The sequence below is a fragment of the Cuculus canorus genome, chromosome 2, assembly GCF_017976375.1.
Source record: "Cuculus canorus isolate bCucCan1 chromosome 2, bCucCan1.pri, whole genome shotgun sequence".
NCBI lineage: Eukaryota > Metazoa > Chordata > Aves > Cuculiformes > Cuculidae > Cuculus > Cuculus canorus.
The window spans coordinates 161779711-161796923 of record NC_071402.1 but is presented as its reverse complement, the minus strand read 5'-3'; the positions used below and the strand labels follow the sequence as shown (position 1 = coordinate 161796923).

The following is a 17213-nucleotide window of genomic DNA, read 5'->3' as shown; positions in this document are numbered from 1 at the left end:
AGAAAGTACAAAAGGTCTCATGAATATTCTTAAGCCTGGCTTAAACCAGGTTCATTTCAGTATGGAATGTAATCAGTTGGCAACTGAACTGATTTAAGCTGCGCACAAGGAATTCCAAGCTTCTGCAGACATAGATTCACATTGAACTGGCTTTACAAAAAAAAAAAAAAACCAGCATGACTTTAATAAACTAGACATAAAGAATTGCAGGCTTCTAGAGACAAAAGCGTGGACCACATTGATTTTTATAAGTTTCAATTACATGTGTTTCTCATCTGAATAAGGGCACACATTCACCAGGAAGATGCGCCATTTACAAGAACGTTGTATAAGCATTTGTTATTAGCAGATCTTTGAAATGGGAAGGAGGTTTTTCTCTGCCTGCCATAGAAGCACGTACATTCTCTAGTTTACCGTGACAGCAGAAGAGCTGGAAAGATCAAGGCATTCCGCTCTGCCTAAGTTACACACAAACAGCCTGAAATTTGTGTGTGATTAGTAAGGAGTTCATTAAAGTCTGATTAGTAAGGAATTCATTAAAACCATAAGAATGTTTGTTCCAGTTTCCTGCCAGGTGAGATGAGGGAATTCTCCGAGCATGGAGGAGCAGCAAGGAATTCTCTAGTACCCACCAAACGCTACTGCTGTCTAATGAGAGTTACTTAACTTGTCATGACCTAAAAATTGCTGTTTAAATGACTTTTAAAAGAAAATAACCTCCTCAAATCTGTATTATGTATCATGAGGTCAAAAGGTCAAAAGTTATGGATCCAAAGGTAAAAGGTTACTGGTCAAAATTCATAGGGTCAAAAGGACGTAGGGTCACAGGGTCAAAAGTCAATGTGTCACTGTGTCAAAGGTCTCAGGGTCGCTATGTCAAAGGTTGCTAGGTCAAAGGTCACTGTGTCAAAGTTCAAAGGTCGCTGGGTCAATGGTCACTAGGTTGCTGGATCAATGGCTGCTAGGTCAAAGGTCATGGAGTCAAGTGGTCACAAGGTAAAAGGTAAAATGTCACAAAGTCATGGGTCAAAGGTCACAGGGTCAAGGGTCAGGTACCCTTTTGCTCAAAGCTGGACCTGCAGCAGGCCGAGCCAGTCTCCTCACGTAGGCCACAGCAGCAACAAGGTCTTGGTGTTTTGTCTGGATCCACTCGAAAACTTGCTAGCAGAAGATGACCAGAAGCACAACGTGCAGTATGAGAGCTTTTTTGAGCACTCACGAGGTTAGGCAGGTCTGCTCAGCTACAGAACGGTAGAGTGATTTTCTCTGAGTGCCAGTACGAGGACAGAGTTTACATGGCCATGTACTCCTTTCTCTACTGGCTGACCTTCCTTTAGCCTTTTGCTTTCCTTCGATCTTCACTAAAAAAAAAACATTTCTGGACAAATTCTTACCCCACTGTTACTAATATGTTGCCTGAACTTCCCCCAGATGCTCTTGGCTGTGCATCTAATGATTAGGAGATTTCTTAAGTCTAGCAACAGAAAGGGAGCTGAAGCCGTCTCTGGAAAGAGTGAGAAAGAAATGGGCTTCAGCCCAAACTTAAATGTCATCTAACCTTCACTAGGTGACATCTGTAGTAGTTAACAAAACGGCTCCAGTAGTCAACTGGTACAGTGACACATACCACCGCTGAATCCACATGGCTTCACAGAGTGGGTCTTTGCTTCCAAGCTACTAGGACTTGTTCCAGGATCAACTTAACTCCAGAATAGCAACTGATAGGTCTTTGGGTCGAGAACCAAAGCACTGGTACAAAGAACTGGCCTTAAATAATTGCCAGCTCTGTTCTGCTTCCTTGTCTCCAGGGGGCATATCCCAGGGCATCCTACTGACTAACCCCTTGAAGGGCTGGAAGTTTGCTTTCCTAAAATTTAGCATCCTGACTACACTCATCGCCTGTCCCATAACCCTCAGGACCTAGAACTCCACCGATGCGTGATCACCACAGCCCTGGCTGCCCCCGATCTCGATGTGACTGATGAGCTCCTACCTCATCCATCTTACTATGTCCATACCTCTGAATTGCTAAATAGTAGTGAGAAGCGCTCTGTAATTTATAAAACCTGCAGCATTTTTAAAAGAAAAATAAAAGTTATAAATTAAGGTTTTGCAGCATATGGTTCCTGTTTACAGTTCTTCAGCCCTCCTGGACTCCCTGGGCCCCAAAACTGAACAAAGTATTTGAGGTGTGGCCTCACCAGTGCTGAATAGAGGTCGTAATCGCTTCCCTGGTCCTGCTGGCCAAGCAGTTTCTGATAGAGGCCAGGAAGCCATCGGCCTTCTTGGGCTGAGGCAGTTTTGAGCCTCTCACTACAAGACAGACTTTGAGGGGCTGGAGCGTGTCCAGAGAAGGGCAATGAAGCTGGGGAAGGGGCTGGAGAACCAGCCTTATGAGAGGTGGCCAAGGGAGCCTGTTTAGACTACAGAAAAGAAGGCTGAGGGGAGACCTCTGCAGCTCCCTGAAAGGAGGTTGTAGCAAGGCAGATGTTGGTCTCTTCTCCCAAGAACCTAGCGACAGGACAGGAGGAAACGGCCTCAAGTTGCACCAGGAGAGTTTCAGATTAGATATCAGGAAAAAGTCTTTCATGGAAAGGGTTATCGGGCACCAGAAGAGGCTGCTCAGGGAAAATGAGGTGCTGAGGGATATGGTTTAGTGGTGGACAGGTATGGATGGACTCTGTGACTTCAAAGGTTTTTTCCAAGCAAATGATTCTATGATATGAATTCAATTATTTTATTTTCATTACGTCAGTAACGATCAGAGAAAAAAACAGCAATGAATTTTGAAGCTTCTAAGTCAGTCCGTTAAGATTCACCTTTGAAGAGCTTTCGAAATAAGCACTTATGAAAAGCAAATAAAAAGCTTACGTGGGTATTTCTGTGTATTTTGAAGTAAGTTATAGTAAGAAGTAAAAATAAAGACATTGAAAATATAGACAGAAGACAGAAAATATTTATTTGATGGTGACACAAGCTTTTAAAACGAGCAATATCACGACTGAAATTGCAAAGTCATATTCATTACTGCATTTAGTTATAAGTGAGTATTTAATTTATAAAGCATGCTATACAGCGAGAAGTGCACAACCATAAAGAGTCTGTCTTTCCATTGGAGTTGGACATATTTCAAGTTGTGAACCTTGACCCCTGAGTGAGTATTGGTTCAGAAAACAGTTCATCAGGTCAGAAATAATCAGATGGACCTTTAATTCATGTTTCGGTGCTAGCGTTTTTGTGCATGTATTCGTCCTCCTCTCTTCTGTCTTTAAATCACATGGATTATACCTTGCATGATTAAAAAGGCATTATAAGTGTAAAATCTACTGAACTGTACAGAATCATTAGATCCAAACATCAAGCTTTACAAATCCAAATACACACACACAAAAAAATATTTCTCAGTGACTCCTACTACTTCTATACATTCAAATATTTCAAGATGCATAGAATCATAGAATCACTAGGTTGGAAAAGACCTCTGGGATCATCGAGTCCAACCATTCCTATCAACCACTAAACCATGCCCCCGAGCACCTCGTCTATCCGTCTTTTAAATCCCACCAGGGATGGTGACTCACCCACCTCCCTGGGCAGCCTCTGCCAGTGCCCAATGACCCTTTCTGTGAAATTTTTTTTTTTTGAGGTCCAGCTTGAACCTCCCCTGGTGCAGCTTGAGGCCGTTACCCCTTGGTCCTGTCCCCTGCCACTTGGGAGAAGAGCCCAGCTCCCTCCTCTCCACAACCTCCTTTCAGGCAGTTGTAGAGAGCAATAATGTCTCCTCTCAGCCTCCTCTTCTCGAGGCTAAACAATCCCAGTTCCCTCAGCCGCTCCTCATAAAACTTGTTCTCCAGCCCCTTCATCAGCTTCGTTGCTCTTCTCTGGACACGCTCCAGAGCCTCAACATCCTTCTTGTAGTTAGGGGCCAGAACTGAACACAGGATTCGAGGTGCGGTCTCACCAGTGCTGAGCACAGGGGCAGAATAACCTCCCTGGACCTGCTGGCTACGCTGTTTCTGACAAAAGCCAAGATGCCATTGGCCTTCTTGGCCACCTGGGCAAACTGCTGGCTCTTGTTCAGTCGTCTGTCAATCAACACCCCCAGGTCCTTCTCCTCCAGGCAGCTTTCTAGCCACTCTTCCCCTAGAAGTAGCGATTGCTTAGAGTATTCAGTTATGCCTAACGCCCACACGTGCCACCTTTTCAGCATCATAAACCACATCGATAGCAGTAGATGCTTTTTCCCCTCAAGATTAATTTTTGAGCACGTCTGATTTGAAGAGATTTAGTTGTTTTCAAGACAGCAGTTACTGAGAAAGACAAAAGCTTTTCATGGTTGGGGTTTTGCTTATCTAAGCCAGAGGCAGATGGCATTCCAGGGACAGGGAAGCACTATCAGAATAATTGCTTTGTACAGTATTCAGCACTCAGACTGACTCAGGACTATGGAATGCCCTACAGTAAGCTTCCAAAAGAGAACTTCAGGCCTAAGCCCTTTAATGCCTGCAATTTAAGCCAAACTGACGAATGTCCAAATATTAAAAAGCCGTACCAATAAAAGGGATAGAGAGAAATGTTATGAAATGCACGGAGCCTTTGTGCACCTTGAGTGGAAAAGGAGTTTGAAACACGCCTAGATCACACAGACACGTATATTTGGTCAGAGACTGCTCCTTCCCCTCCCAACTGTTTGTATGGTTTCCAGAAGCTCTGCCTTAAAACTGAATTAAGAAAAAAAGGAAGCATTTGATATTAATAAAGCCACTGAATTATAGACTTGACAATTTGTCATCGTTACCGAGAAACTCTTCTTCCTATGGACCGGCAAGCAGGCATTTTTGGATTGGCCTTTCCTCAATGATTAAAGACACGAGATGTAGGCAGATGATCTATATCAGGTCTTAATTATCATTATTGCTTCTCCCACTGGTCACTTTCTGATCTTATGATAATCTCTGGCCTCACAGCAGTAAAAGGGTCAAGCACAGCAGCAAACCCTGCCCACCTCACCCCGCTGAGGAAAACACAGCCTATTTAACACAGGGTGTTCCCTAGTTCCACAGGAAGGTGCTTGCATATCCCATTCCCTCCAATTGTTTTGGTTACTCCTGCTGTGAAATTTTACATGAGGATGTGTGAAATGGACCGCAGGAGCCAGAACCAAACCAAGGACATTTTCAATCTGAATTGCAATACACAGCAACTCCAGTGGAGAGAGACAATGTGGATGGGTCTGGCAGTGGCCTCTTCACTAACTTGCATAAACCTCACCGCATCATAAGGTGAAACACAGTTCATCCTGCACAACAGCTGCATTAAGTACCTTTATGGAACAGAGATTCCAATTGTGTTTAGCTGTGCCAAGCCACATCATGGTTTTGGGACAACTTCTAGAAACGGCAGAGACTGAGTTAGGGCTGAGCTATATTTACAGTAAAATTGCAGCAATTTTGTCCTGCATCCCACTCTGAAATTTCACGTAATGTAATACATAAAATAGATAGCCTAAAAACCATGAAAAAATACTCAAGATTTTTATCCCAAGAGTACTATCAGAAAAGCAGCCCAGGAAAGTATTTGGATCAAAGAGTAAACCAAATTATCTGTTCTCCTAAAGTGAAAACACATCACAAGAAATGCCATGATGGAACATGCACCCGCACACAGCTTGGTGAGGAAGAGCATCGTTCAGTTTCTATTTTTGCTCACTTGATACAAGTGCAGTGTTTCTGGACCAGATTCACTCACCCTGTCTGAGCAACACTTACTCCCCTAGAAGGGCTCACTATTCATTGCTTTTCATAAAGGTTTTCTACATAAAACTATTTGGAACAGTCACCATGCAAGTGAAAACATTTTCTAAAAATAAGACAAAAACACTGTTCTTGTATAAATAGACACTAGATCTAAAACCTCTTACGTTCTCTCTACTCAAAACATTTCCAAGTTCTGAGCAGGAGTAAAACAAGAACAACAGAAAAGCACAAAAAAGCGCAGAAATTCCACCATCCCCCCCCCAATGTTCTCATTCAGTAAGTCAACAGAACTCAACAGTTCTACCTGTAGGCAAAAAATTCCATACATAGTTTTAACTAGTGTATAGGAATAGCTTTCTGCTCTTAAGGAAACACCATACAAACAGTAGATAATGCAGCATCAACCAAATCATCCTAATTTACATGGTTGCAGTTTCCCTCAAAAAACAGAGATGCATGGGTAGGATTTCCCCATACAAACACCACACTTATCCATATTCCTTAATTCCATTCTTTGTTACCATTTCTAGTAACTTGCCTGGCACAGCTGTCACAGCCTTACTGGTGAATAGTTTACTGACTCTCCCCCAGGAAGCGTTTTTAAAACTGCTCTCATGTTTACCTCCCTGGAGTCCCCAGGTACTGATGTAGATTAAGCAAAAAAAATTCACAGCAATATAGGCAAGCCAACAGTTTCCTTGGGTATCACTTTAAAAAATTCTGGGCAAACATAATTTTCAACTGCTTATGATGCAAAACCCAAAGTAAACAAACAAGCTCTGGGAAAACCAGTAACACCCATCACTTAAACTACATTGGAAATATCATTTAGGCCAAGCCTAAATCCTTTCTGCCTCAATATAGTAAAAAAAAAAAAAAGCTAAACAAAAAAAAATCCTACTTCTAATAAAAGAAGAACAAAGACAAGACATCATTGACCACAAACGTTTGTGATAACACTTCTCTGAAGGTGCCACATTCCAAATCAATTTTACTCTAAGACTAGAACGCAAACCCACAAGCAAAATCATTACCTGAAACTCACAGAAGAAACGATGACAGAAGGCTCAAATGCACCACAAAAAGAAAGCACATGCAGCTAGAGACTCAGCTCTAAATCAAGAGGCCTTTTAAGAGGCAAACTCTTCACTTGTACCTAATTGCTGACGGCAGGTGCAGCACAGACTTAACCAACCCAACTATTACCTTCAAAGGTTTTTGAACAAGACCCACCCTTTTAAGAGCAAAACTAGCATCCCACTTAGAATAGGTAATAAGAAATTACTCCTAAATATAAAATGTTGGTGGTTTACTGGAAGTTCAGAGTATGACAGCCAGACTTGACTTAAATTATATAAAATTATCTATGTTATTAAGCCACTAAATGTCAATTATCATTGTTAAAAACCTGTATAGATTAAAAGATTCCTCCCGTGTTCTAGCTGCTAAGATGCAGTGCTTTGAAGCACATCAATAACAGTTACATACCATATGCTTTACATAAGCTTATTTCCATCCACCATTTAGATAGAACCAAACTTTTATTAAACTTCTTTGATCTGTCTCATACAATAGCAAATTCACAGAGACTTCTCTTTCTCAGCAGCCAAATGAGCAGCAAACTCCAAAGGGCGGGTTCCACTGTTTCTTGTTGATCCTCCTCTTGCCATTTTCCCAGTAGTCGTCCCATTACATACAGCCACGTCTCATGGGAGTCAGGAGGCTAAAACTCAAGTCCGATAAAGCTGTCACAGAGAATCTAAAAATACAAGCAGGCATAAGAAGACAGACTATGAAGCGCCGCCCTCCCCGTGATCCTCCCTTGCCCTCCACACGCCGAGTGGAGCCGAGCCCCATTCTCACGGGGGCACTGGGGAACAGGGGGACATGGGGCGCTGTCCCTCTCCCAGCCCCAGTCTGCATCCCACTGGCCACAGCCAAAAACGGGCAGGGTGGGAGGAAGGGCACCAACGAGCAGAGCCAAGCCGTGCGGTACGGTGTGGCTGGGCAGAGCCAAGAGAAGCTAAGCCGAGCTTTGAAAGGCACCATCCACCCGCTCCTCGCCCCACCCCTCCCGGCTGCCCCAGCCCTGTGAGACCCCCTTGGCTGCAGTACTGCTCCATGGCCACGGCATGGCAGCACTGAGCCTCTGCCCCATTCAACCCACGCACAGGGATCCCAGCCAACGGGAGTGCTCCCTCCTCGGCCCGCCCCCTCGGTGCTCTGACAGATTGGCCACTGCTCCCTGAGTGATATGCAGCTCAGCCAATGGGAGCACTCGAGTCACAGCTATTCACCACCCCCCCCCGCAGTCACCCGCCAGTGACACGTCAGTCACACGCAGTCACACACCAGCCAAATGCCAGTAATGTATCAGTCACAGGCAGACACACGCCAGTTACACGACAGTCACAGTCACATACCAGTAACATGATGTGACATGCCATCACATGCTAGTGACATGCCAGTCACACGCCATCACATGCCAGTCACACACAGACACATGCCAGTCACACACAGACACACGCCAGTCACATGTCTATCACACACACAGTCACAAGCCAGTTACAGTCACATGCAGTCACACACCATTCATACACCAGTCACACGCTAGTCACATGCCAATCATACAGTCACACACAGTGACATGACAGTCACACACACTAACAGACCAATCACATGCCAGTCACACAGTCACACGCCAGTGACACACCAGTCACACATAGTCACACGACAGTCACATGCCAGGCACATGCAGTAACATGCAGTCACATGCTAGTGGCATGTCAGTCACATGCCAGTCACACGCAGTCACACACTGGCCACACACTGTAACACGCCAGTCACATGTCTTAACGTGCCAGTGACACGCCAGTCACTATCAGACGGAAGTCACATGCCAGTAACACGTCAATCACACGCAGTAACATGCCAGTAACACAACTGTCACACATCAGTTACATGCCAGTCACACGCTTTAACATGCCAGTGACACATCAATGACACTCCAGTCACAGAAATGTCAGACGCCAGTCACACGCCATTAACACGCCAATCACACGCAGTAACACGCCAGTGACACAACTGTCACACATCATCACACGCCTGTCACATGCCAGTCACACGCCATTAACACGCCAACATGCCATTACACGCCAGTGAGACGCCAGTCACACTCTAACATGCCACTGACATGCCAGTCACACGCCATCACACGCCAGTTACACGCCAGTCACACGCTTTAACACACCAGTGACTCGCCAGTGACATGCCATCACACGCCAATTACACGCCAGTCACATGCCTTTTACATGCAAGTGACATACCATCACAAGCAGTCACATGCAAGTGACATGCTGTCACACGCTTGTCACACGCAGTAACACGCCAGTCACATGCCTTAACACGCCAGTGACACGCCAGTCACACACTGTCAGATGCCAGTCACACGCCAGTCACACCCCATCACACGCCAGTCACACGCCATTTACACAACATTTGCATGCTAGTGACATGCCATCACAACCAGTCACATGCAAGTTACATGCTGTCACATGCCAGTCACACGCTTTAACATGCCAGTCACATGTCTTAACATGCCAGTGACACATCAATGACACGCCAGCCACACACTGTCAGATGACAGTCACACGCCATTAACATGCCAATCACACGCAGTAACACACAATGACACAACCGTCACACGTCATCACACGCCTGTCACATGCCAGTCACACGCCATTGACACAACAAAAACACGCCGTCACATGCCATTAACACTCTAGTGACAAGCCTTCACAAGCAGTCACATGCCAGTGACATGTTGTCACATGCCACTGACATGCCAGTCACATGCTTTAACACGCCAGTGACACAACCATCACACGCCAGTTACATGCCAGTCACACACACAAACATGGTATATGCCAGTCACACGCCATTACATGCCATCTACATGCCAATGACACAACCCTCACATGCCAGTGACACACCAGTCACACTCGGTAACATGCCATCACACGTCAGTCACACGCCAGTCACACAGTAACATGCCAATGACACAACCGTCACATGTCATCACACGTCTGTCACATGCCAGTCACACGCCATTGACACGCCAACAACATGCCATCACTCGTCAGTGAGACGCCAGTCACAAGCCAGTCACACTCTTTAACACGCCAGTGACACGCCAGTCACATGCCGTCACACGCTACTTACATGCCAATCACTCGCAGTAACACGCCATTACATGCCAGTCTCACGCCATTAATACGACATCTACACGCAAGTGAGAAGCCATCACAAGCAGTCACATGCCAGTGACACTTTGCCACACGCCAGTCACATGCCAGTCACATGCTTTAACATGCCAGTAACACGTCACATGCCAGTGACACGACCGTCACACGCCATCTACACGCCAATGACACGTCACACGCCATCACACGCCAGTGACCCAACCGTCACACGTCATCACATGCCTGTCACATGCCAGTCACAAGCCATTGACACGCCATAAACACGCCATCACATGCTAGTGAGACGCCAGTCACACTCTAACACGCCAGTGACACGCCAGTGACACGCCAGTCACTTGCAGTAACACGCCATTACATGCCAGTCACACGCCATTTACATGCTAGTGACAAGACATCACAAGCAGTCACATGCCAGTGACACGTTGTCACATGCCAGTCACATGCCAGTCACATGTTTTAACACAGCAATGACACGTCACATGCCATTGACACAACCGTCACACGCCATCACACGCCAATGACACAACCATCACACGCCATTCACACGCTTTAACACGCCAGTCACACACTTTACCACGCCAGTGACACGCCACACATGCAGTAACACACAACTGACACAACGGTCACACGCCAGTCACAACATGCCAGTTACACGCCAGTCACATGCAGTAACACGCTATCACATGCCAGTCACACACCAGTCACACGCCATTTACACGCCAATGACACATGGTCACATGCCAGTGACACACCAGTGACACGCCAGTCACATGCAGTAACACGCCATCACACGCCAGTCACTCCACAGGCCAATCACACGGCAATCCCATTCCCATGTGTGTGCAGGGTGTGCTCACACCTGTGTGCCGTGTGGTGCGTGTTCACACGCGTGTACTCACAGGGCTGTTGTGGGGCTGCGGCGCCCTTGAGCAGAGCCTTGGGCCTCTTCTCCCTCAGCACCTTCTTCACCAGCTTCTTCCTCAGCCTCACCTGGGGGGGTATGAGGGGGTTGGAGGTCACGGGGGGCTGCAAGAGGGATTTGGGGGAGCGGCGGGGTGTTGGAGAGCTGAGGGGTGGCATTGGGGACCCTGAGCAACCATCACCCCCAGCGTCCCCACAGCCCCCCGGGCATCCCCTCGCCAGCACACGCACACGGATGTGCACGTGCACATACACATCTGTGCATGCACACACACAACCCCCCCCAGCCCCACACACGCTCTGCCCTGCACACCCCGAGCTGTGCACACGCATTCCTGCCTGCCCTGCGCACGCACGGACACACAGCATGCACGGACACACACGCTCATGTACACATTCCTGCACACTCAGAGCCATGCAGACGCATTCCTGCACACACACTCGTGCACACACCGTGCACACTCACACTCCCTCTCTCCCCCCCAACCCGTGCCTCCCTTTGCCCCCCCACCCCCAGCGCTCGCCTCAGCCAACCGGGCAGGAAAAGAGGACAAGCACAGCTTTTGAAAGCAGCGGCGGTGGCAGGCAGATCAAAAAAAAGGCATTCAAAAAAGCCACCTCCCTCCTAACCGTCTCCTTCCCCTTTTCCCCTCCTTTCCCCCCTTCTTTCCCACCGGTTTTCCCCGGTTGGCCCCCTTTCCCCCTCCTTTTAACCCTCTTACCCCGACTTCCCCCCTCCCACCCCCAAAGCGGGGATTCCCCCCCGCGGGGTCTCACGCAGAGCACAGACACAGCACTGAAGCCCCCGAACGGCCCGGAGCCCGAGCCGGTCCCGGCGCCAGCAAAGCACAGCCCGGCCCCGGGAGGACCGCGGCTCCCGGAGAGCCTCCCCCCCCCCAGGCTGCAGTACCGCTCTGCGGCCGCGGCACGGCAGCACTGAGCCCCGGCGCCGTTCCGTCCCGAGCACAGGGATCCCGGCCAAAGGGAGACACGTGCCAATTAAACAGCACACGCAGTCACAACCCAATCACACGCCAACAACAAACTAATCACACACCAATCACACATCACACGCCAGTCGCACGCCAATCCCATCCGAATCACACACCAGTCACACGCCAGTCACTCCACACACCGAGTACGCACCACACGCCAATCACGTTCCAGTCACACACCAATCACATGCCAGTCACATGCCAGTTACATGACAGCCACACACCTACCACACCCCTATCACACGCAGACACACAGCACACCAGTCACACACCAGGCATAACCCAATCACACGCCAGACACATGCCAAGACCACACCAACACACAAATCACATGCTAATCACACACCAGTCACACATCAATAACATGCTACTCATACGCTAATCACATGCCACTCGCACTCCATGTGCCAGTCACACGTAAATCACACACCAGTCACCATTCACGCACCAGTTACACCAATCACATGCCAGTCACACACTAACGACATGACAATCACACACCAGTAACACTCCACACGCCAACCACATTCATACGTGTGTGCAGGGTGTGCTCACACCCGAGTGCCCTGTGGTGCATGCTCACACGCGTGTAATCACGAGGATGGCGTGGGGCTGCGGCGCCTTTGGCCGGAGCCTTCACAGAATCACAAGGTTGGAAAGGACCCATTGGATCATCGAGTCCAACCATTCCTAACATTCCCTAAACCATGTCCCTAAGTACTTCATCCACCCGTTCCTTAAACACCTCCAGGGAAGGTGACTCGACCACCTCCCTGGGCAGCTGTTCCAGTGCCCAATGACTCTTACTGTGAAGAATTTTTTTCTGATATCCAACCTGAACCTCCCCTGACGGAGCTTCAGGCCATTCCCTCTAGTCCTGTCCCCTGTCACTCGGGAGAAGAGGCCCATCCCCCTCCTCTCCACAACCTCCTTTCAGGTAGTTGTAGAGAGTAATAAGGTCTCCCCTCAGCCTCCTCTTCTCCAGGCTAAACAACCCCAGCTCTCTCAGCCGCTCCTCATAAGACTTGTTCTCCAGCCCCCTCACCAGCTTCAGTTGCTCTTCTCTGGACACGCTCCAGAGCCTCAACATCCTTCTTGTGGTGACGGGGTCCAGAACTGAACACAGTACTTCGAGGTGCGGTCTCACCAGTGCTGAGTACAGAGGGAGAATAACCTCCCTGGACCTGCTGGTGACCCCATTTCTGATACAAGCCAAGATGCCGTTGGCCTTCTTGGCCACCTGGGCACACTGCTGGCTCATGTTCAGTCGGCTGTCAACCAGCACCCCCAGGTCCTTCTCTTCCATGCAGCTCTCCAGCCATTCTTCCCCCAGTCTGTAGCGCTGCATAGGGTTGTTGTGCCCCAAGTGCAGGACCCGGCATTTGGCCTTGTGAAACCTCATCCCATTGGTCTCAGCCCAGCAGTCCAGCCTGTTCAGATCCCCTTGCAGAGCCTCCCTACCCTCCAGCAGGTCGACACTTCCTCCCAGCTTAGTGTCATCTGCAAACTTGCTAAGGGTGCACTCGATGCCTTCATCCAGGTCATTGATAAAGACATTGAACAGAGCTGGACCCAGTACTGAGCCCTGAGGAACTCCACTTGTGACTGGCCTCCAGCTGGAGTTAACTCCATTGACCACCACTCTCTGGGCCCGGCCATCCAACCAGTTTTCAACCCAGGAGAGTGTGCGCCTGTCCAGGCCAGAGGCTGACAGTTTCTGAAGCAGAATGCTGTGAGAAACTGTGTCAAAGGCTTTACTGAAGTCCAAGAAGACTACATCCACAGCCTTTCCCCCATCCAGTAGTTGAGTGATTTTGTCATAGAAGGTGATCAGGTTAGTTTGGCAAGATCTGCCTTTTGTAAACCCATGTTGACTGGGCCTGATCACCCGGTTCTCTTGCTTGTGCTTCATGATAGCACTCAAGATTACCTGTTCCATGACTTTCCCTGGCACTGAGGTGAGACTGACAGGCCTGTAGTTCCCCGGATCCTCTCTGCAACCCTTCTTGTATATGGGCACAACATCAGCCAGCCTCCAGTCTAGTGGAACTTCCCCAGTCAGCCAGGACCTCTGGAAGATGATGGATAGGGGTTTGGAAACCTTCAACCTCTTCTTCCTCAGTACCTGCAGCCTCACCTGGAGGGGTCTGGAGGGGGGGCTGAGGGGCGGCTGGAGGGTGCGGACATTGGGGACCCCCAGCACCCACCGCCCCCCATGTCCCCAGAACCCCCAGGGCGTCCCCTCGCCAGCACACGCACACAGATGTGCACACGCACATACATATCTGCACACGCACATGCCCGCACACAGCCCTGTAGGAAAAGTCTGGCTAGAAAGCTGCCTGGAGGAGAAGGACCTGGGGGTGTTGGTTGACAGCCGACTGAACGTGAGTCGGCAGTGTGCCCAGGTGGCCACGAAGACCAATGGCATCTTGGCTTGGATCAGAAACGGCGTGACCAGCGCGCCCAGGGAGGGGATTTTGCCCCCGGACTCGGCACTGGTGAGACCGCACCTTGAGTACTGTGTTCAGTTCTGGGCCCCTCACCACAAGAAGGATGTTGAGGCTCTGGAGGGTGTCCAGAGAAGAGCAACGAAGCTGGTGAGGGGGCTGGAGAACAAGTCTGACGAGGAGCGGCTGAGAGAGCTGGGGGTGTTCAGCCTGGAGAAGAGGAGGCTGAGGGGAGACCTTATTGCTCTCTACAACTACCGGAAAGGAGGTTGTGGAGAAGAGGGAGCTGGGCTCTTCTCCCAAGTGACTGAGGACAGGACAAGGGGGAATGGCCCCAAGCTCTGCCAGGGGAGGCTCAGGCTTGACATCAGGAAAAAAATTTTCACGGAAAGGGTTATTGGGCACTGGAACACCTGCCCAGGGATGGAGCCGAGTCACCCTTCCCTGGAGGCGTTCAAAGGACAGGTGGATGAGGTGCTGAGGGGCATGGTTTAGAGATTGTTAGGAATGGTTGAACTCGATCCAGTGGGTTCTTTCCAACCCAGTGATTCTATGATTCTATGTACGCTCAGCCACACACACACTCATGTACACATTCCTGCACACACCAAGCCGTGCACACGCATTCCTGCACACACACGCAGCACGCATGGGCGCACACAAGCACACTCAGCCACGCACACACACACTTGTGCACACACCGCGCACACTCAGCCATGCACACACTCACTCCTCCCCCTCCCCCGTCCGTGCCCTCCTTTGCTCCCCTCCCCCCCACGCTTGGGGCTGGGGGGGGTCCCGTCCCAGTGCCTTTGGGGCGGGGGGTCCAGGTGGGGCTCTCGGAGCCGTGTCTTTGGCAGGGGTCCCATCTCGGCTCTTCTGGAGGGGGTCCCAACTCCTTTGGGGGCTCCCACCACGGTTTGGGGTGTCAGGGGTCCTATCCCGGTTCTTTCAGGGGTTCCCGGTGTGGCTGGGGGGTGCCGTCCCAGTACCTTTTGGGGGCTCCGGTCGTGGTGCCTTTGGGGGGTCCCGTCTGGGCTCCTTTGCGGGGTTTGTCAGTGGCTGGGGAATCCCGTCTGGGTTCTTAGAGGGGGATACCCATCCCGTGGCTTTGGGGGGGACCCGTGGAGGCCGGGGGACTCTCGGGGCGGTGGGTCCGGAGGCGGGCGGCAGCAACAGCGGGGCGAGAGGAGCCCCTGCCGTGGCCAGGCAGAGACCACACGGCATTGGCCCCCCCATCCCCTTCCCTAACCGCCCCCCAGCCCCGCTCGGGACCCCCGGGGGGGGCAGCCCCGGGGGAAGGGGTCCAACTGTCCACACTGCCCCCAGTGGCCCCTGCACCCCAGTGTACCCACTGCCCCGTGAACCACGTCCCTGCTGTGTCCCCACTGTCCCCTGCACCACGTCCACACTGTGTCCCGTACCCCCCTCCCGCCCCAGTTGAGCCCGGGCACCGGGACCCAGGCAGGGATTCTGGCCCCAGCCCTGGGATACAGCCCGCGATCCTGCCCTGGAATCCAGCCTGGCATCCTGCCACCCCCTCCCCGATCCTGCCCCGGGATACTGTCCCCCTCTAGCCCAAGGATCCAGCCCTGGCATCCCACGCGCCCCCCCCACCCCCCTTCCCGATCCAGCCCTGGGATGCCGCCCCCAGCCGTGGAAGCAGTTAACAATAAGGCCCATCCACCCCCTCCCATCAGAACAATAAGGCCCATCCGTCCCCCATCAGCGCCTGTTGGGGTGGTTGGAGAAGGGTCGGCCCAGGCGATGGGCAGAGGAAGGGGGAAGGGGGAGGCGAGCGGCGCCCACCGGTGAGCACTGCCCCTCCGCTGGACCCCGCTGGCGAAACCAGAGAAAGACTTTTGGATCTCCACCCCTCCTCCAGCCAAAAATGTCAACAGCCTATTCAATTTCCCTCCCCTAACAGAACCCTAGAAGAGTGCGGGCTGGAAGGGACCTTAACCATCATCTCGTTCCAACCCCCCCGCCACGGGCAGCGACATCCCCCTAAACCAGGCTGCCCAACGCCCCGTCCCACCTGACCTCCAACACCTCCAGGGATGGGGCGGCCACAACTTCCCTTGGCAACACTCCGCAGCTGAGCCGTGCCGAGCCGAGCCCGCAGTCACGGGGCTGTCGGGGGACGCAGGCATCCCCTCCCGGGCAGGGACAGGGGGGCTCTGGGGGGAGACGCGGGGTGACACGGGGCGCTGTCCCTCTCCCAGCCTCAGCTTGCATCCCACTGACCGCAGGCGGCGGTGGGCGGAAGAGCACCGAAGAGCAGAGCAGAGCCGAGTCGTGCCGGGCGGTGTGGCCGGGCGGAGCCGAGCCGAGCTTTGAAAGGCACCGCCCGCCCCCTCCCCGACCCGCCCGGCCCCGCGCGCCCCCGGGCTGCAGTACCGCACTGCGGCCGCGGCACGGCAGCACTGAGCCCCGCTCCTGAAAGCGGCGGGGACGGGGCGCGGCGATCTTTAAACCCTTCGCCGCAGGACCGCGCTGCGGCCACAACGCCGCCGCCCTGAGCCAAGCGAAGCTATTGGTGCCGGTTTCACCATTTTATCCGTTTTATCCGTTTGCCTGCCCGGGGCACGGACGCTGCCAGGCAGGCAAACACAGCTGCGCTGACATTCAGCCACGGCTGCGGGCTCCGCGCTTCCCGCGCCGCCCAGGGGACGGTTTCAGACCCGTCTACGACCCAGAAAGCTCACTCACCTGATCTGCCCTCCAAACACAAGCTGAAAGGCAGAGGTGGCATTTCCAGAGGAAAGGCAGCTTTCTCCTGCTCCCGCACACCTCTCAGCACACATCCTCCGGGCGGCGGAAGCCGTT

The 17213-nt window shown here is 51.4% G+C and overlaps 1 long non-coding RNA gene across 3 annotated transcripts; it reads right to left on the bottom strand.

Moving 5' to 3' along the window:
- Positions 1-2936: 2936 nt before the first annotated feature.
- Positions 2937-12658, bottom strand: LOC128851220 (uncharacterized). 3 transcript variants are annotated; one of them, XR_008448488.1, is made up of 3 exons: positions 11850-12658; positions 10918-11008; positions 2937-7515 (listed from the first exon to the last, which is right to left on the bottom strand). It is a non-coding gene; the product is annotated as an uncharacterized LOC128851220 (long non-coding RNA). The 3 variants fall into 3 exon arrangements; XR_008448486.1 differs by lacking the exon at positions 11850-12658 and adding an exon at positions 11737-11846; XR_008448487.1 differs by lacking the exon at positions 11850-12658 and adding an exon at positions 11730-11828.
- Between the last annotated feature and the right edge of the window lie 4555 nt (positions 12659-17213).